The sequence below is a fragment of the Solanum dulcamara genome, chromosome 10, assembly GCF_947179165.1.
Source record: "Solanum dulcamara chromosome 10, daSolDulc1.2, whole genome shotgun sequence".
Classification (NCBI taxonomy): domain Eukaryota; kingdom Viridiplantae; phylum Streptophyta; class Magnoliopsida; order Solanales; family Solanaceae; genus Solanum; species Solanum dulcamara.
In genome coordinates this window covers 10,203,963-10,220,063 of record NC_077246.1, presented here as the reverse complement: position 1 = coordinate 10,220,063, position 16,101 = coordinate 10,203,963, and the positions used below count along the sequence as shown (strand labels likewise).

At 39.0% G+C, this 16,101-nt stretch overlaps 1 pseudogene; it reads left to right on the top strand.

The window, feature by feature from the left end:
- The window catches only part of LOC129905028 (polyubiquitin-like), a 59,987-nt pseudogene extending 44,470 nt beyond the window's left edge, over nt 1-15,517 (top strand).
- Nucleotides 15,518-16,101: the final 584 nt, after the last annotated feature.

Sequence of the window (16,101 nt, the reverse complement as noted above, 5' to 3'; positions counted from 1 at the left end):
TGCTTTAAGCTGGAAGACAATGGGTATGGAAAGTTTGGCATTCTTGTCTGTCAAGGACTGACCTTTAGCTTCAGATATTTATTCCATAGCTAACTAGATGATTCACCTTGATAGTTTCGATCCAGGCAGGGTACTTGCTTATGTAGAGGTTAGGTCATCCTTAATGGAGCAGATTCGGGCACAACAGTTTGAGGACCCATAGTTGAGGATGATTCGTGATAAGGTACTCAATGGAGAGGATAGGAAGGAGACCTTAGATCCAGAGGGCATTTTGAGGGTTGAGAGTTGTATTTGTATTCCTAGAGTTGGAGATCTAGTCAGACTCATCCTTGAGGAGGCTCATTGTGCTAGATATTCTATTCATCCCAGTGTGGTAAAGATGTATCGCGACCTACAATAGCATTATTGGTGGTGTGGGATGAAGTAGGACATTACGACTTTTGTGGCTAGGTGCTTGAACTATCAGCATGTTAAGTTTGAGCATTAGAGGCCAGGTGGTTTGACCTAACGACTACCCATTCTAGAGTGGAAGTGGGAGCGGATAGATATGGACTTTATAGTGGGTTTACCATGTACCTCTCGAGGTTTTGATTCTATTTGGGTCATTATAGATCGATTGGCCAAGTCAGCCGACTTCTTACCAGTCCAGACTACCTACACTTTATAGAAGTTAGATCAGATTTACATCCGAAGGTTGGTCTGATTGCATGAGGTGCCAGTATATGTCATTTCAGACCATGGTACTCAGTCACTTCACATATTTGGGGGTCTGGACAGAGAGAGATGGGTACCCGAGTCTAGCTCAGCACAATCTTCCACCCTCAGACCAATAGTCAGTTAGAGAGGACTATTTAGGTCTTGGAGGGCATGCTACGGGCCTGTCACGCCCTGAGAGGGTACCCTAGACGTGGCCGGCACTCGAAATCCATTTTTGGCCTTCAAGTGAACTGTCTAGTCCAGTCACACTTTCATTCATTCATATTCTACCAGCGGAAGACTCAATCATAAGGATACTATTCATAATCTAAGGCCAAAGGCCAAACAAATATCCAATTAATAACTAGCTAGAATAAAACTAGTCAAAACGAACAATCTAACATTTCCACACTCTAGTCTATGAAGCCTCTATCAATAATTCAGGAGGTGACAATAACAAGTCCATGGCTATCAAAAATCAAAATAATGGAAATAAATCAAGCCTATAAAGATAATCTCGGTATCCTCCGGAAACTGAGAGGACTCACCAACTGGATGGAAGTGAATAGATCTTCAATGGTGTATCAGTTGATGATCTACAGTACTTGTCTCTGCATCATGAAATGATACAGGCTAAATAGCATCAGTACATGGAATATACGAGTATGTAAAATGGCCGAATAAAACGAACATCAAAGAAGAATCAAATCAACTCGGAATTTCAACTCAGGAGAAAGAACAACTCGATCAAGTGTCCTAAGTCTAAATAAGAATATGGTTTAGACGGGACAAATCACATACAATTAAACCCAATCCGACTCAGAGTACTATCAAGACCTATATGGTAGTTTCTCTTCTCCGACAACCATCACTTATGAGCCAGTGATAGTACAATAAGCTGACGTTGTTGCCACGTCCGTTCATACCTTGCTAGGGTATGAACAAATCAACCAATCATGTATCCATATCCAACCAAGTCCTATCATGTCAGAATAATAATTTGGGAAGCATCCGACTTTAACGGTTCAATCCCCTCCTACGTTTGACAACGTAGTTATTAGATTCGAGTTATTACTTACTCTTACCTAATTTGGTGCTCGATACTCCTTCTAAGACTCAATGCTCATAAAACTCCATCCAATCAACTCAATTAATCATATCGACAAGTCTCATTTGAAACCTTGTCAAATCATCAATTCTATCTCAATCAAACCTCTTCAAATCATACTATCCGATCAATCCCAATCGTATCTTTCAAAAGTAGTTTAAATATGAATTTATCACAACATACAATCCTATCCAATCATTCCTCTATTTATTTAGCAAATCTTTTTGGGACTCATCAAGACTCCAAGGTTCTAAATCAATAATTTAAGTTAACAACATATTTAAGAAAATTAACAAAACTTGTTTAACAACTCATATCAATCAACTCATACCAACATGTAGCACATCACTTTCTTAACTCAACAACATCAACATAATAAAAATTTAGTTAATAGTTGAAAGAAAGTCCCATTTAGACATAAATCTATCAATAACTCTATTCTTATGAACATTAAATCTCAAAGAAGATGTAGGGCACATGGGTGGACTCAACCCATGCTTTGAGTAGCCTTACATACCTTGGTGAAGACTTTGAAGGAACCTTGATTTTAGGTCTTCAATGGCAGGCTTGAATCCTTAAAATATTTTAAGGCAATTCTTATTGGGGATGGATTGAGGAAGAGAGGATAAGGATTAAGGCTTTTTGGAGAGGCAATGGACTTGAAAAGAAATGGTCTAAAACGTGACCAAGTCAATGTATATATAATTAGGGAAAATGTCCAATTTGGCCTTCCTAAAAAATCTGGAAAAATAGGCTAAAACCCTTCCGGTGCTATAGTGGCTTGCCACGCCACTACTGCGCTAAGTCAAATATAGGCTTAAAAACCCTACAACCTAATAGTGGCGCATTGCGCCAAGGACCAAACTACTGAGGCTTGTTTCTGGCGCTATAGTGGCGTGTCGCGCCCTTGCAGCGCCAAGCCTAATTTTTCTAGGTTCTGGAAAATGGGCTTAAAAGCCCTGCACACCTAATAGTGGCATTTCGCGCCACGGACCAAACTACCGAGGCTTGTTTCTGGCGCTATAGTGGCGCATCGCACCACTATAGCGCCAAGCCCAGGTTTTTCTCAACTATAGTCCAAGCCTGAAATTCCTGTAGCACTAGTTCGTCGTAAGATAGTCATAACTTTTGACTCCGAACTCCAAAATATGCAATCTTGGTGGAATTGGGAACAAGACTCAAAGACCTTTAATTTAATAGGTCATGGTCTACCCAGTTCATTATATTCAAAAAGATAAGGTTGTTGGAAGTTGACCCTTATACAAACTCATTCAGAAACTTAGCCAAGACGAGTTCTTTGGACTTGGCTTGGTTTTAGGGATCCCTTATGACCCTAAATCACCTCCAACACTCTCTAATTTCTTAGGAATTGATCCTAGCTCATTCATGCACTTTACAATCATCTAGTAAGATCCTATTCGTACACGAAGAATTGTCCGAATCTTAGTGAAAACATTTGGGGGTGTTACATTATCTCCCCCTTGGTATCATTCATCCTCGAATAATAAGTAAACCAAGGATGGACTCGAGGTACAAATCACAGTCAGAATTCAGTTATTCAACCTATCAAATCCTCAAATAATTTACTATCCGAACTCAAAATGCACATACGAATTCAAATCAAGAAAATAGATATTACCTCTAACATTCTTATCGATAGGCACGAATAGATACGGATAATTAGCTTTCATGTCTTCCTCCGCTTCACATGTAGCTTCCTTAACCAATTGATTTCTCTATAAGACTTTAACTAAGGCAATCTCCTTGTTCCTCAATTTGCGAATTTGGCAATCAAGAGTTTGGACCAGAACCTCTTCATAGGACAACATATCCTTAACTCCAGTACTATCAATGGGGAATACCAATGAAGGATTGCCCAAGCACTTCTTCAATATCGAAATGTGAAATACCGGGTGAATATAGGCTAGCTCTGAGGATAACTCCAAATCATAAGCGACACTCTCAATCCTCCTCACAATTTGGTAAGGACCAACGTATCGAGGACTAAGCTTTCCCTTCCTTCCAAACCTCATGACGCCCTTCATGGATGACACTTTCAAGTACACCCAATCATCCACCTCAAACTCTAAGTCTCTCCTCCTCACATCAGTGTAAGATTTTTAATGGCTTTGGGCTATCTTTAGCCTATCTTGAATAACTCTCACCTTCTCCATAGCTTGGTGAACAAAATCAGGCCTAATTAACTCAACTTCACCAACCTTAAACCACCCAATCGGTGATCTACATCTCCTCCCATACAATGCTTCATAGGGAGCTATTTGAATGCTTATATGATAACTATTATTATATGCAAAATCTATGAGAGGTAAGTGATCATACCACTTTCCTTTGAAGTTAAGTACGCATGCCCTCAACATATCCCCCAATGTCTGGATAGTGTGCTCCACTTAGCCATCTGTCTAGGGATGAAAGGCTATACTAAGATTCACCTTTGAACCCAGTTCCTTCTAAAAGGATCTCCAAAATTGGAAAGTGAATTGAGCTCCTCTGTCCGAGATGATAGAAAAGGGGATCCCATGCAATCTAACGATCTCTTGGATATATAATTTTACATAATCTTCTGCTGTGTCAGTAGTCTTAACTGCCAAGAAGTGAGCTAATTTTGTTATCCTATCCACAATCACCCAAATTGAATCATGTTATTTTTAGGACCTCGGCAAACCTGTAATAAAGTCCATATTGATCATCTCCCACTTTCATTCTAGAATTTTTATGTTTTGAGCTAACCCACATGGCCTTTGATGCTCAACTTTAACATGTTGGCAATTCGAGCACTTGGAAATAAATTCCATGATATCTCTCTTCATTCCACTCCACCAATAAACTTCCCTCAAGTCATGATACATCTTTGTAGAGCTAGGATGAATAGAGTATCTAGAACTATGCACTTCGACCATAATCCTTTCTCGAATATCATCAACATCTGGTACACACAATCTATTTTGGTACCTAAACACATCATCTCCCCCTTTGGTAAAAACCATCACCTTTTGTTTGTGAACAACTTCCTTTAATTGGAGAAAGCTGGGATCTTGGTCTTGCTTCGCTTTTACCTCTACCGCGAGTGAGGATGTAGACCCATCCCGAACATTAACTCCACCTTCATTATTTTCTTCAAGACGAACTCCCAATCGAGCTAATCTATACACCTTTTTAGCCAATTCTTTCCTTCCCTCCTCTATATGGGCAGTTCTACCCATAGACAACCTGCTAAGAGTATCAACAACAACATTAGCTTTACCTGGATGGTAGAGGACACTCATATCATAGTCCTTGAGCAGCTCGAGCCATCTTCTTTGTCTCAAGTTGAGTTCCTTCTGGCTGAAGATGTATTGTAAACTCTTTTGATCGGTGAACACATCGACGTGCACTCCATACAAGTAGTGGCGCCAAATTTTAAGAGCAAATACCATAGCTGCCAGCTCAAGGTCATGAGTTGGGTAATTTCTCTAATGAATCTTAAGCTGTCTTGAAGTATAGGCTATCACTTTTCCCCTTTGCATTAACACACAACCCAAACCTACTCTAGATGCATCACAATAGATCACAAAATCCTCTGTTCCATCAGGCAAAACAAGAGCAGTGGTTAGCTTGATCTTCAATTTCTAGAAGCTCTCCTCACAAGCATCGAACCATTGGAACTTAGCTTTCTTTTGGGTCAGCTTGGTCAATGGTCATGATATGGGTGAGAATCCCTCTACGAACCTTCGATAATAGCCAGTCAAACCCAAGAAGCTTCTTATATCTATCAGGGATGTAGGTATGGGCCAATTTTTCACTGCCTCAATCTTCTAAGCATCAACCTGAATGCCATCTCCATATATAATATGGCCTATAAAAGCCACTTATGCAAGCCAAAATTCACATTTGGAGAAATTTGCATACAATACCTAGTCTTTCAAAGTTTGCAAGATGACTCTAAGATGATAGGCGTGCTCCTCTTCATTCTTAGAGTAAACCAAAATATCATCAATGAATACAATCACAAATATATCAAGATATGGCTTAAATACTCTATTCATGAGATCGATAAAAGCTACAGGGGCATTAGTCAACCCAAAGGACATAACTAAGAACTCAAAATGGCCATAATGGGTCCAAAAAGCTGTCTTTGGGATATCACACTCCCTCACCTTCAACTGATGGTAGCCCGATCTTAGGTCTATCTTTGACAAATAAGTGGCACCCTAAAGTTGATCAAATAAATCATCTATTCTGGAGAGAGGGTATTTGTTCTTTATGGTGACTTTATTTAGTTGCCTGTAATCAATACATATTCTAAGGGACCCATCTTTCTTTCACATGAATAGGACGGGAGCACCCCATGGTGAAACACTCGGCCTAATGAATCCCTTATCTAACAAGTCCTTCAATTGTTCTTTCAACTCTTTCAACTTAACTGGAGCCATTCTATATGGAGGGATAGAGATAGGTTGGGTATTAGGAAGGACATCGATTCAAAAGTCGATCTCTCTATCAGGAGAGACTCTAGGCAAATCTTCAGGAAAGACTTCAGGAAACACGTTGACAATTGGAACCGACTCAAGGGATGTAGACTCAATACTGTCATCTTTCACTCGGACGATTTGATAAATACACCCTTTCAAGATTAGTTTTCTGGACCTAAGGTAGGAAATAAACTTACCCTTAGGCATGACAGGACTACCCTTCCACTCTATGACCGCCTTATTTGGGAATTTGAACTTGACAATTTGTGTCCTACAATTAATAGAGGCATAACATACATAAAGACAGTCCATGCTAAGGATCACATCAAAATCAACCATGTTCAACTCAACTAAGTGAGCCAAGGTATGCCTGTGATGGATTGACATAGTAAAATCTCTATATACTTTCTCAGCTAAGACAGAATCATCGACAAGAGTAGCTACACTGAAAGGCTCAAGAAGATATTCAGGAATTTTATTGAATTTACTAGACACGTAAGAAGTCACAAAAGATAGTGTGGCACCCGGATCCATCAAAACATAACAGTCAAGAGAAAAGACTCGAATCATACCCATCACGATGTTTGGGGAGTTCTCCTGATCTTAACGACTACCCATGGTATATAGACGATTTGTACCTCCGCTCGTACCTGAAGTAGTGCCCCTCTGATTACTTCTAGCTGGTGGTGCGGTGGTAGAATACTGGGCCCTATTGCCCCACGTCGTACACTCTCTCTGAAAATGGCCCACTTGGCCACATTTATAACAACCCTTATTTCCCTCTCTGCACTCTCCCAAATGGATCTTACCACACTTGTCGCATGATGGTTTTCCCTTCGAAGCTTGACCCATGCTAGTCTAGGATTGAGAATCCTGGGATCTGAAATTTTGGTGACTCTGTCCCTGCCGATCATACTTATTATGCAGCATAGGTGCACTTGCGGTGGACAAGGCATAGTTGGAAGACCTCTTCTAGAAGAAGGACCTTTTGCCCTTATTCTGCCTATGTTCATTCTCATGTCCAACTGATTTTGCCTTCTTGCTCAGATGCTCCTCCTTGTGTTTCCTCTTCTCATCCTCCACCTATTGAGCATACACCATTAATCCTGAAATATCTATGTAGGAGATCAACAATGCCGCTTTGCACTCCTTCTTCACATGTCTTCTTAATTCGGAGATAAATTTTCTCATCTTCAACCTCATATCTGGATCATCTCTGGAGCATATATGGACAGCTGAATGAACCTTAGACTATACTCTTTAATGGCCATACCCTCTTATTTCAAATTTACAAACTCTTCCATTTTCGCTTCCCTCAATTCTCGAGGAAAGAAGTGGTCAAGAAAGGCTCTCTCAAATTCATCCCAAATAGCAGGCTCAACATCTTCACCTCTACTTTGTTCCCACTGGTTATACCATATGTTTTCCACATCCTTGAGATGATAAGACACTAACTTAACCCCCTTAATCTTCGTAGCATGCATCACTTTTAGGATCTTCCACATCTCATCAATGAAATTCTGGGGGTCTTCATCAACCTTAGAACCCGTGAATACCGGCGGATTCATTCTCAGAAGATTTCTAATCCTCGTGGCAGCAGACGGCTCTTTTGGAACTAGAGCTAAGAGTTGGTGAACTTTGGTTGCCATTGCGGACAACCACTAATTGAGTGAGCATAGCAATCGCTCCTCAAAATTCTGCCTCCAAAGTTGGTGCATGCAGAGTAATAGGCACATGAGGTGCCTCGACATACCTTATAGGTCGGCCCCTAGCCCTCGATGGGCGCACTTCTGACTGTGGCATCTCTATGTTATCAGTATTTCTCTGGCTGGCAGTACATTTAGGAGGCATTGTCTATAATGTATAAATGCACGAATTAGAAAGAAAGTCTTATACAGTTTAACTCTATCGCACGAGTTCAGAGTATGGAAGAAGTGAAACAAATTCTTAATATATTATAGCCTCCTGATTATAAGTGTGGTGCACAAAACACCCATAAGCAAGAATCTACTAGACACGCCTTCATAGACTCCCTAGGACTCTTAAACTCTAAGCTCTGATACCATGTTTGTCACGCCCTTAGAGGGTACCCTAGATGTCACCAGCACTCAAAAGCCATTTTTGGCCTTCAAGCAAACCACCTGATCTAGTCAACATTCATTCATTCACATTCTACTAGCAGAAGACTCAATCATAAGGATACTATTCATAATCTAAGGCCAAAGGCCAAATAAATATCCAATCAATAACTAGCTAGAATAAAACTAGTCAAAACAAACAATCTAACATTTCCACACTCTAGTTTATGAAGCCTCTATTAACAATCTAGGAGGTGCCAATGACAAGTCCATGGCTACCAAAAATCAAAATAAGGGAAACAAATTAAAGCTATAACGATATTCTTAGTATCCTCCGGAAACTAGGAGGACTCACTAACTGGCTAGAAGTGAATAGATCTTCAATAGTGCATTGGTTGATGATCTCCAGTACTTGTCTCTGCATCATGAAATGATGTAGGCCAAATGGCGCCAGTACATGGAATGTACGAGTATGTAAAATGACCGAATAAAACAAACATCAAGGAAGAATCAAATCAACTCGGAATCTCAACTCAAGAGAAAGAACAACTCGATCAAGTATCCTAAGTCTAAACAAGAATATGGTTTAGATGAGACCAATCACATACAATTTAACCCAATTCGACTTAGAGTACTATTAAGACCTATATGGGAGTTTTTCTTATCCGACAACCATCAATTATGAGCCAGTGATAGTACAATAAGCCGACATTGTTGCCACATCCGTTCATACCTTGCCAGGGTATGAACGAATCAACCAATCATGGATCTATATCCAACTAAGTCCTATCATGTCAAGATAATAATTTGGGAAGCATTCGACTTTAACGGTTCAATCCCCTCCTACGTTTGGCGACGTAGTTATTAGATTCGAGTTATTACTTACTCTTATCCAATTCGATGTTTGATACTCCTTCTAAGACTCAATGCTCATAAAACTCCATCCGATCAACTCAATTAATTATATCGACAAGTCTTATTTGAAACCTTGTCAAATCATCAATTCTATCACAATCAAATTTCTTCCAATCATACTATTCGATCAATCCCAATCGTATCTTTCAAGAGTAATTTAAATATGCATTTATAACAACATACAATCCTATCCAATCATTCCTCTATTCATTTAGCAAATCTTTCCGGGACTCATCAAGATTCTAAGGTTCTAAATCAATAATTTAAGGTAAACAACATATTTAAGAAAATTAACAAAACTTGTTTAACAACTCATATCAATCAACTCATACAACATGTAGCACATCACTTTCTTAACTCAACAATATCAACATAATAAAAATTTAGTTAATAGTTGAAAAAAAGACCTATTTGGACATAAATCTATCAATAACTCTATTATTATGAACATTCAATCTCAAAGAAGATGTAGGGCACATAGGTGGACTCAACTCATGCTTTGAGTAGCCTTACATACCTTGGTGAAGACTTTGAAGGAACCTTAATGTTAGGTCTTCAATGGGAGGCTTGAATCCTTAAAATTTGTGAAGGCAATTCTTTTTGGGGATGGATTGAGGAAGAGAGGATGAGGATTAGGGCTTTTGGAGAGGTAATGGATTGAAAAGAAATGGTCTAAAACATGACCAAGTCAGTGTATATATAATTAGGGAAAATGTCCAATTTGCCCTTCCTCAAAAATCTGGAAAAATGGGATAAAACCTTTCTGGCGCTATAGTGGCGCGCCGCACCACTACAACGCCAAGTCAAATATAGGGTTAAAAGCCCTACAACCTAATAGTGGCACGTTGCGCCAAGGACCAAACTACTGAGGCTTATTTCTGGCGCTATAGTGACGCGTCGCGCCCTTGCAGTGCCAAGCCTAATTTTTCTGGCTTTTGGAAAATAAGCTTAAAAACCCTGCATACCTAATATGGCGCATCGCGCTAAGGACCAAACTACTGAGGCTTGTTTCTGGTGCTATAGTGGCGCGTCGCGCCACTGCGGCGCTAAGCCCAGGTTTTTCTCAGTTATAGTCTAGGCTTGAAATTCCTGCACCACTAGTTTGTCGTAAGATAGTCATAACTTTTGACTCCAAACTCTAAAAAATTCAATCTTGGTGGTGTTGGAAAGAATACTCAAAGACCTTTAATGTAATAGGTCATGGGCCACCCAGTTCATTATATTTAAAAAGATAAGGTCATTGGAAGTTGACCTTTATACAAACTCATTCGGAAATTTAGCCAAGACGAGTTCTTTGGACTTGACTTGGTTTTAGGGATCCCTTATGACCCTAAATCACATCCAAAACTCTCCAATTTCTTAGAAAATTGATCCTAACTCATGCATGCACTTTACAATTGTCAAGTATGATCCTATACGTACACAAAGAATGGTCTAAATCTTAGTGTAAACTTTTGGAGGTGTTATAGGGCCTATGTTATTGATTTTAGGGGTCAATGGGATTAGTCTTTGTCTTTGGAAGAATTCACATATAATAATAGCTACCATTTGAGCATCGAGATGGCACCTTTTGAGGCATTATATGGTAGGAGATTTCATTCCCTAGTAGGCTGGTTTTATGCTTTTGAGATTAGGCCTTGGAGCACTAATTTGTTGCATTACTCAATGGATAGAGTTCGTATGATCCAGGAGAGGCTTCGTACTACCCATAGTACGAAAAAAAGTTATGCTGATTAGAGGGTGCGGTCTTTGGAGTTTATGGTTGGGGGATCGGGTATTCCTGGAGTATCGCACATGAAGGGCATGATGAGATTCGGGAAGAAGGGTAAGCTCAACCCCAAGTTTATTAGCCTTTTTGAGATCTTGAGATAGGTATGAGAGGTAGCTTATGAGTTGTTCTTACCCCCAGCACTTTCAGGTGTTCACCCTGTGTTCAATGTTTCTATGCTACGATGGTACATTTTAGACGAGTCTCACATGCTTCAGTGGGATTCAATTCAGTTTGATAAGTCCTTAGCCTTTGAGGGGGAGCCTGTAGCTATTTTAAACAACTAGGTTAGAAAGTTGAGGTCCAACTAGATTCTATCAGTGAAAGTGCAGTGAAAGCATCATCCGGTCAATGAGGCTACTTAGGAGACCGATCAGGATATGTGGACCTGATATCCTCATATTTTTGAGTCACCAGGTACCTTTTTCCCTTGACTTTCGAGGATGAAAGTCCTTTAAGAGTGGATATTGTAATGACCTCTAAGGTCATTATCATGTTTTTATGTATTTTTACCATTTACCCCTTCCCATAGCTTTTTCATAACTCATATATGATGTTGGGATAGATGGCACGCTTCCTAAAAGTGTTAGATTGAGTTTTAGGAGGTTTAGCCATTCATAATGCTTAAGACTTGAAAAGGATGACTTGAGTCAACCATCAGATATCCTAATGTCAGATGATAATTCTGCCTATTCTATCAGCTCTGGAATATTCATTTTGTTCTAGAAGGAAGGTTGGCTTGGGTTTTAGAGTCTTCATTTTGAGTTTTTGCAATTAGACATTTTAAGTTTGAAGTTTTGGCTAAGTTAGACTTTAGTAAACATTTTTTAGTAAATGCGCTTAGATGAAAATTCCATCAGCAAAGTTAGCTGTGGAACACCAAGTTGGTTTAGAATGGCCTTTCATTTAGTTCTCGTGATGCTCGAAATGGTTTTAGGCCTATTTTTCTATTTTGGAACCTTTATAACTTGAAAAGAGTGTCTTTGGTCATAACTTATGGTAAATGAACTTGGAACGTAGTTCTCAGAATAAAGTTCTAACGATTTCATCAGCTCTGGGATGATGAAATTAGGCAAGTAGAATGGTCAGCATGAGTACCAAGGTAAATGGTACGAGTTTGGAGTCATTTGACGCTGTTGACTTTGAAAATTAGCCTATGGTTGACGTTGGTCAATATTCTTGGAGATCGCATCAAAATTGATATTCTGACAGCGCGGTTAGTTCTGGAATGTTGAGTTTGGTCTAGAATGACCCTTTGTTCTCTTCCCGAGGCTTTTGGTCTAATCCCAAGACCTATTGTGGAAAATGGAATTTGGGTGTGGGACCCACTTTTCGGTAAAAATAGCTCGTATGAGAATTTTGATTGTGATATTGAGTTTGAAACGTTATATTTGAAGGGGTAGCATATCTCGTTTGCACGCACAAGATTCCGAACGAATCTTGGACACCCCATTGGAGAAGTTGGCATGTCAAGCTCAATTTGCACCAGTAGGCATCTGGTGCCGTTGCGAAAGCGGCCAGGAGGCCGCTAAAGCGACCAAACACCAAGGTTGGGTGTCGCTAAAGTGACAACCCATTACTAAAGCAACCTTTCACTTAAGCGACCTGGTATTGCAAAAGCGATGCCCGCCTCTTTGAGGTGGTCGCTTAAGCGAACACCGGGGGTTCGCTAAAGCGACATCAGAGACCTCTTTGTGGCCTATTTTTCATTTGAGCCCTAACTTAACTAGATTTTTCTCTGTATATTTGGAGATTTGGGTGATTCAAAAGGCTAAATTGTGTATAGTTTCGAGGGGAATCCATTGGTACGTTCATAATTAGGAGCAAAGGCTTCTTTGGAGATAAATTGCCATTTTCCCTTATATTTTTTGTTATTCCAATGCTTGAAATTGATGGGGTTGTTTGAGCTCTTCCGTTGCTCAGAATGTACCCATTTTTAGAGCACAGGTTCCTCGAGATATTTGGGACCTTGTAATAGAGTTGGTTTTTTGATTTCGTGTGTGGGTCCCAAAGTTAAATTTTGACCCGATTTTAGCTCTATTTTTAATTATAGCAATATGGGTATCGTTGACTTTGTTTTGATGTGCTCATCGATAATTTGATAGAGTAGCATTATTTGGAGGTGTCCCTAAAAGGAAAAGCATAAGTTTAGCAGTTCGTGTGCGGTTTCGGCTTTGAGGTAAGTTATGGCTTACTCTTGTTAGACTTAGCTTGGTTAGAATTGGTATATTTTGAGTGGTAACATATGTTTAGGTTGGTGATTGAAGTGTTGATATCCCTTTTAGAAATTTGGAGTCGATGATCATCGTTGGTGACTATTTTGGAGTTTTAATTATTGGATCCTTAGGCTAGGTGATATCTTGACTTGTTTGTATTGTCTAAAATCCTTAAAACTTGCTCCTAGGTGATTTGAACTTAGGATGTCCCTTGTTTGAATTGTTTGGTTTCGGTTAGTCACCTGTTATGATTTTTAACTTATACTTATGCCTTGGTTGCTTGTGAAATTGAAATGTTAGGCCCGAGGCCATGCTTTCGGTACACTAGAGTCTCAAGTGAGTGATATATGATTTTTGACATGCTACCTATCTGATTTTATCTCATTGAGGTTAAAAACCCTTTTTAAAGGAAAGAGTAAAAATTGAGAATAGGACCTTTGATTGATGAATAAATATGAGAGATTTTAATGAAATAAGGTGATATCCCACTTATGAAAATTCATAGTTGATGAGCTCGAGGTATGGTTCTGGGTGGCCCTTTTATTGACTTTGGGATACACTTTATTTCATCTGATAAGCTCGAGGTGTGAATTTTAGGTGGCCCATTGATACATATTTCGGGTTGTTATTTTGATGTTGATGAGCTCAAGGTATGATTCCAGGCGGTCCCTTTTATTGTTGAGCTCAAGGGATATTCTGGGCGTTTTCTAATGATTTTGGAGGTTGTTGAGCCATAACTATGAGTTCAAAGATGTGTATTCTTTTGGTATTTTATGAGCTGAGAGTATGAATGGGATTATATGACTGGTTGGATTTACTTGATTATTTGATGATCTTCCCATACGCCTTTCCCTGAGATCTTAGTTTATGCTTCTTTCTTGATATTATTAGTATCATCGTGCTGCTTATTATATATTTTTTCTTTCTGAGCTGAGTCGTCCTATGATGCCTACTGAGTACCCCATGGTTTGGTACTCATACTGCACTTCTGTACTTTTTTGATACAGCTCCTAGTTCGAGTCATTCCAGCACGCGCCTGATCATCCGTAGCGGTGCCAAATTCAGATTGTGGTGAGCTCCTGGCGTTTAGGGACTTGCTACATTCCCTCTTTTTCTCTAACTTGTATTTTGTATTTTTGATTGTCAGTTCTATATTGTATATTTACCTATATTGTCAGGTTTTGTACTTAGTAGCTCCTGTATAAGTGACACCAAGTCTGGGGTTTCTTCTAGTGTCAGTTCGTCATTTCTTTTGGTCACTATCAGGCCTCTTGTATATTTTGTATCGTATTTACATATCTATACCTTGGCCCGAATTTTCTTTTGTTATATTCTTTTTGCTTCTGCCTTCTCATGTTATTAATTATGTATTAAAAATTGAGGTTTGACCTTTGCATTAGTTGGGTTTGGCTTGCCTACTCAGGGGTTATAGTAGGCATCATTATGGCCCGATTTAGGGTCGTGACACGAACGGTCGAAGGCATTAGAAAGAAGACTTCCATACCTTTCATTAGGTTGGTATTAAGCCACAAAACTCTTCACTTGCTAGGGTCCTGTTATACCTTTAATTCATATTCAAAGATCTTCCCCTAGTAAGGAATTGCTTTCAATACCTAAGCAACATTAGATATCATCGGGTTTGGTGTCTATACATATTTAATGAATGGGTTGGATCATGGTTTGAAAATATGGGGTGTTACAGAGAAGTAGCTTATTTTTGTGGTAATGCCAATGGAGGAAATTGTTAAAATAAAAGTCAAGGCTTCCTTAACTGTTCGCGACATTAAAATAATTATAGAGAGTAGAGTTTTCTACTCGATAGATTCTATGGATCTGTTTCTGGTGAAGCGTAGAACAATACATTAATCAATATGGGTGGTGGAAGTATTACACTAGATGTGCACAAACACGAGTTGGTCAAGAATGTGGAGCGCATCCTTCTACATAAGCTAAAACTTGTGTTTGAGGGAAAAGGTTTAGTATATTCTCGGGATTTAGCGAGCTACAATATTAGAATGCACTATAATATTGTTTTTGATTTTCGTAGTTCCGTTCCGACAACAATTATCTGTTATTATGATTTATGAGTTACCATTAACATTAAGAGTTACCAACAGAAATATTTACGTAAGATTAAAGGTATGGTTTCCAGTACAACCTTCGTTGCTCATTTGACAACGTTGATCAGGAACGAACAAAAACTATCTTTGAAGGAACTATTTTGTGATGGCATGCTTTATGACAGATTATGTTGTCTCAGAAAGTAAAAGGGACAGCCCGGAGCACTTAAGCTCCCGCTATGAGCAGGGTTCGGGGAAGGGCCCGACCACAAGGGTCTAAATGCAATTAAAAAAGAAAACGGAGTTGTTAATCGCTTACTGATTGTTCAAACATCTTATTTCGAGCTAGCTACTCTATAATAAGATATAGTTTTATTACTTAATGTTTCATTTCCAGTTTTCATAGTTGAACTCCTGCAGAATCATTATAATATCACAACAAGTGAAAACAATGCTATTTGTTTATGTAACTACATAAAAATAGAGAAGAAAACAAGTGCGAGGTATGTTGTGGAAACTTGAGGTGCATCATACATCTTTACAGATATAAGGATGGAAACAAAGTATGAGCCTCTCTTTGAGACCAAGAAGGCGAAGGGTAGGATTATATATAGGTTGTTTTCCACTTCTCTTTTTTTTGTGGGATCATTTCGATTTGGGTTTATAGACTATGTAACATACCAGTGTTGAAAAAATAAAGTTTTTCACATTATTTACTTTGTTTACATTATATTTAATTTAGTACATGAGCTAGTAGATTAATGTATTAGAAGATACATGTATTGGTGGAA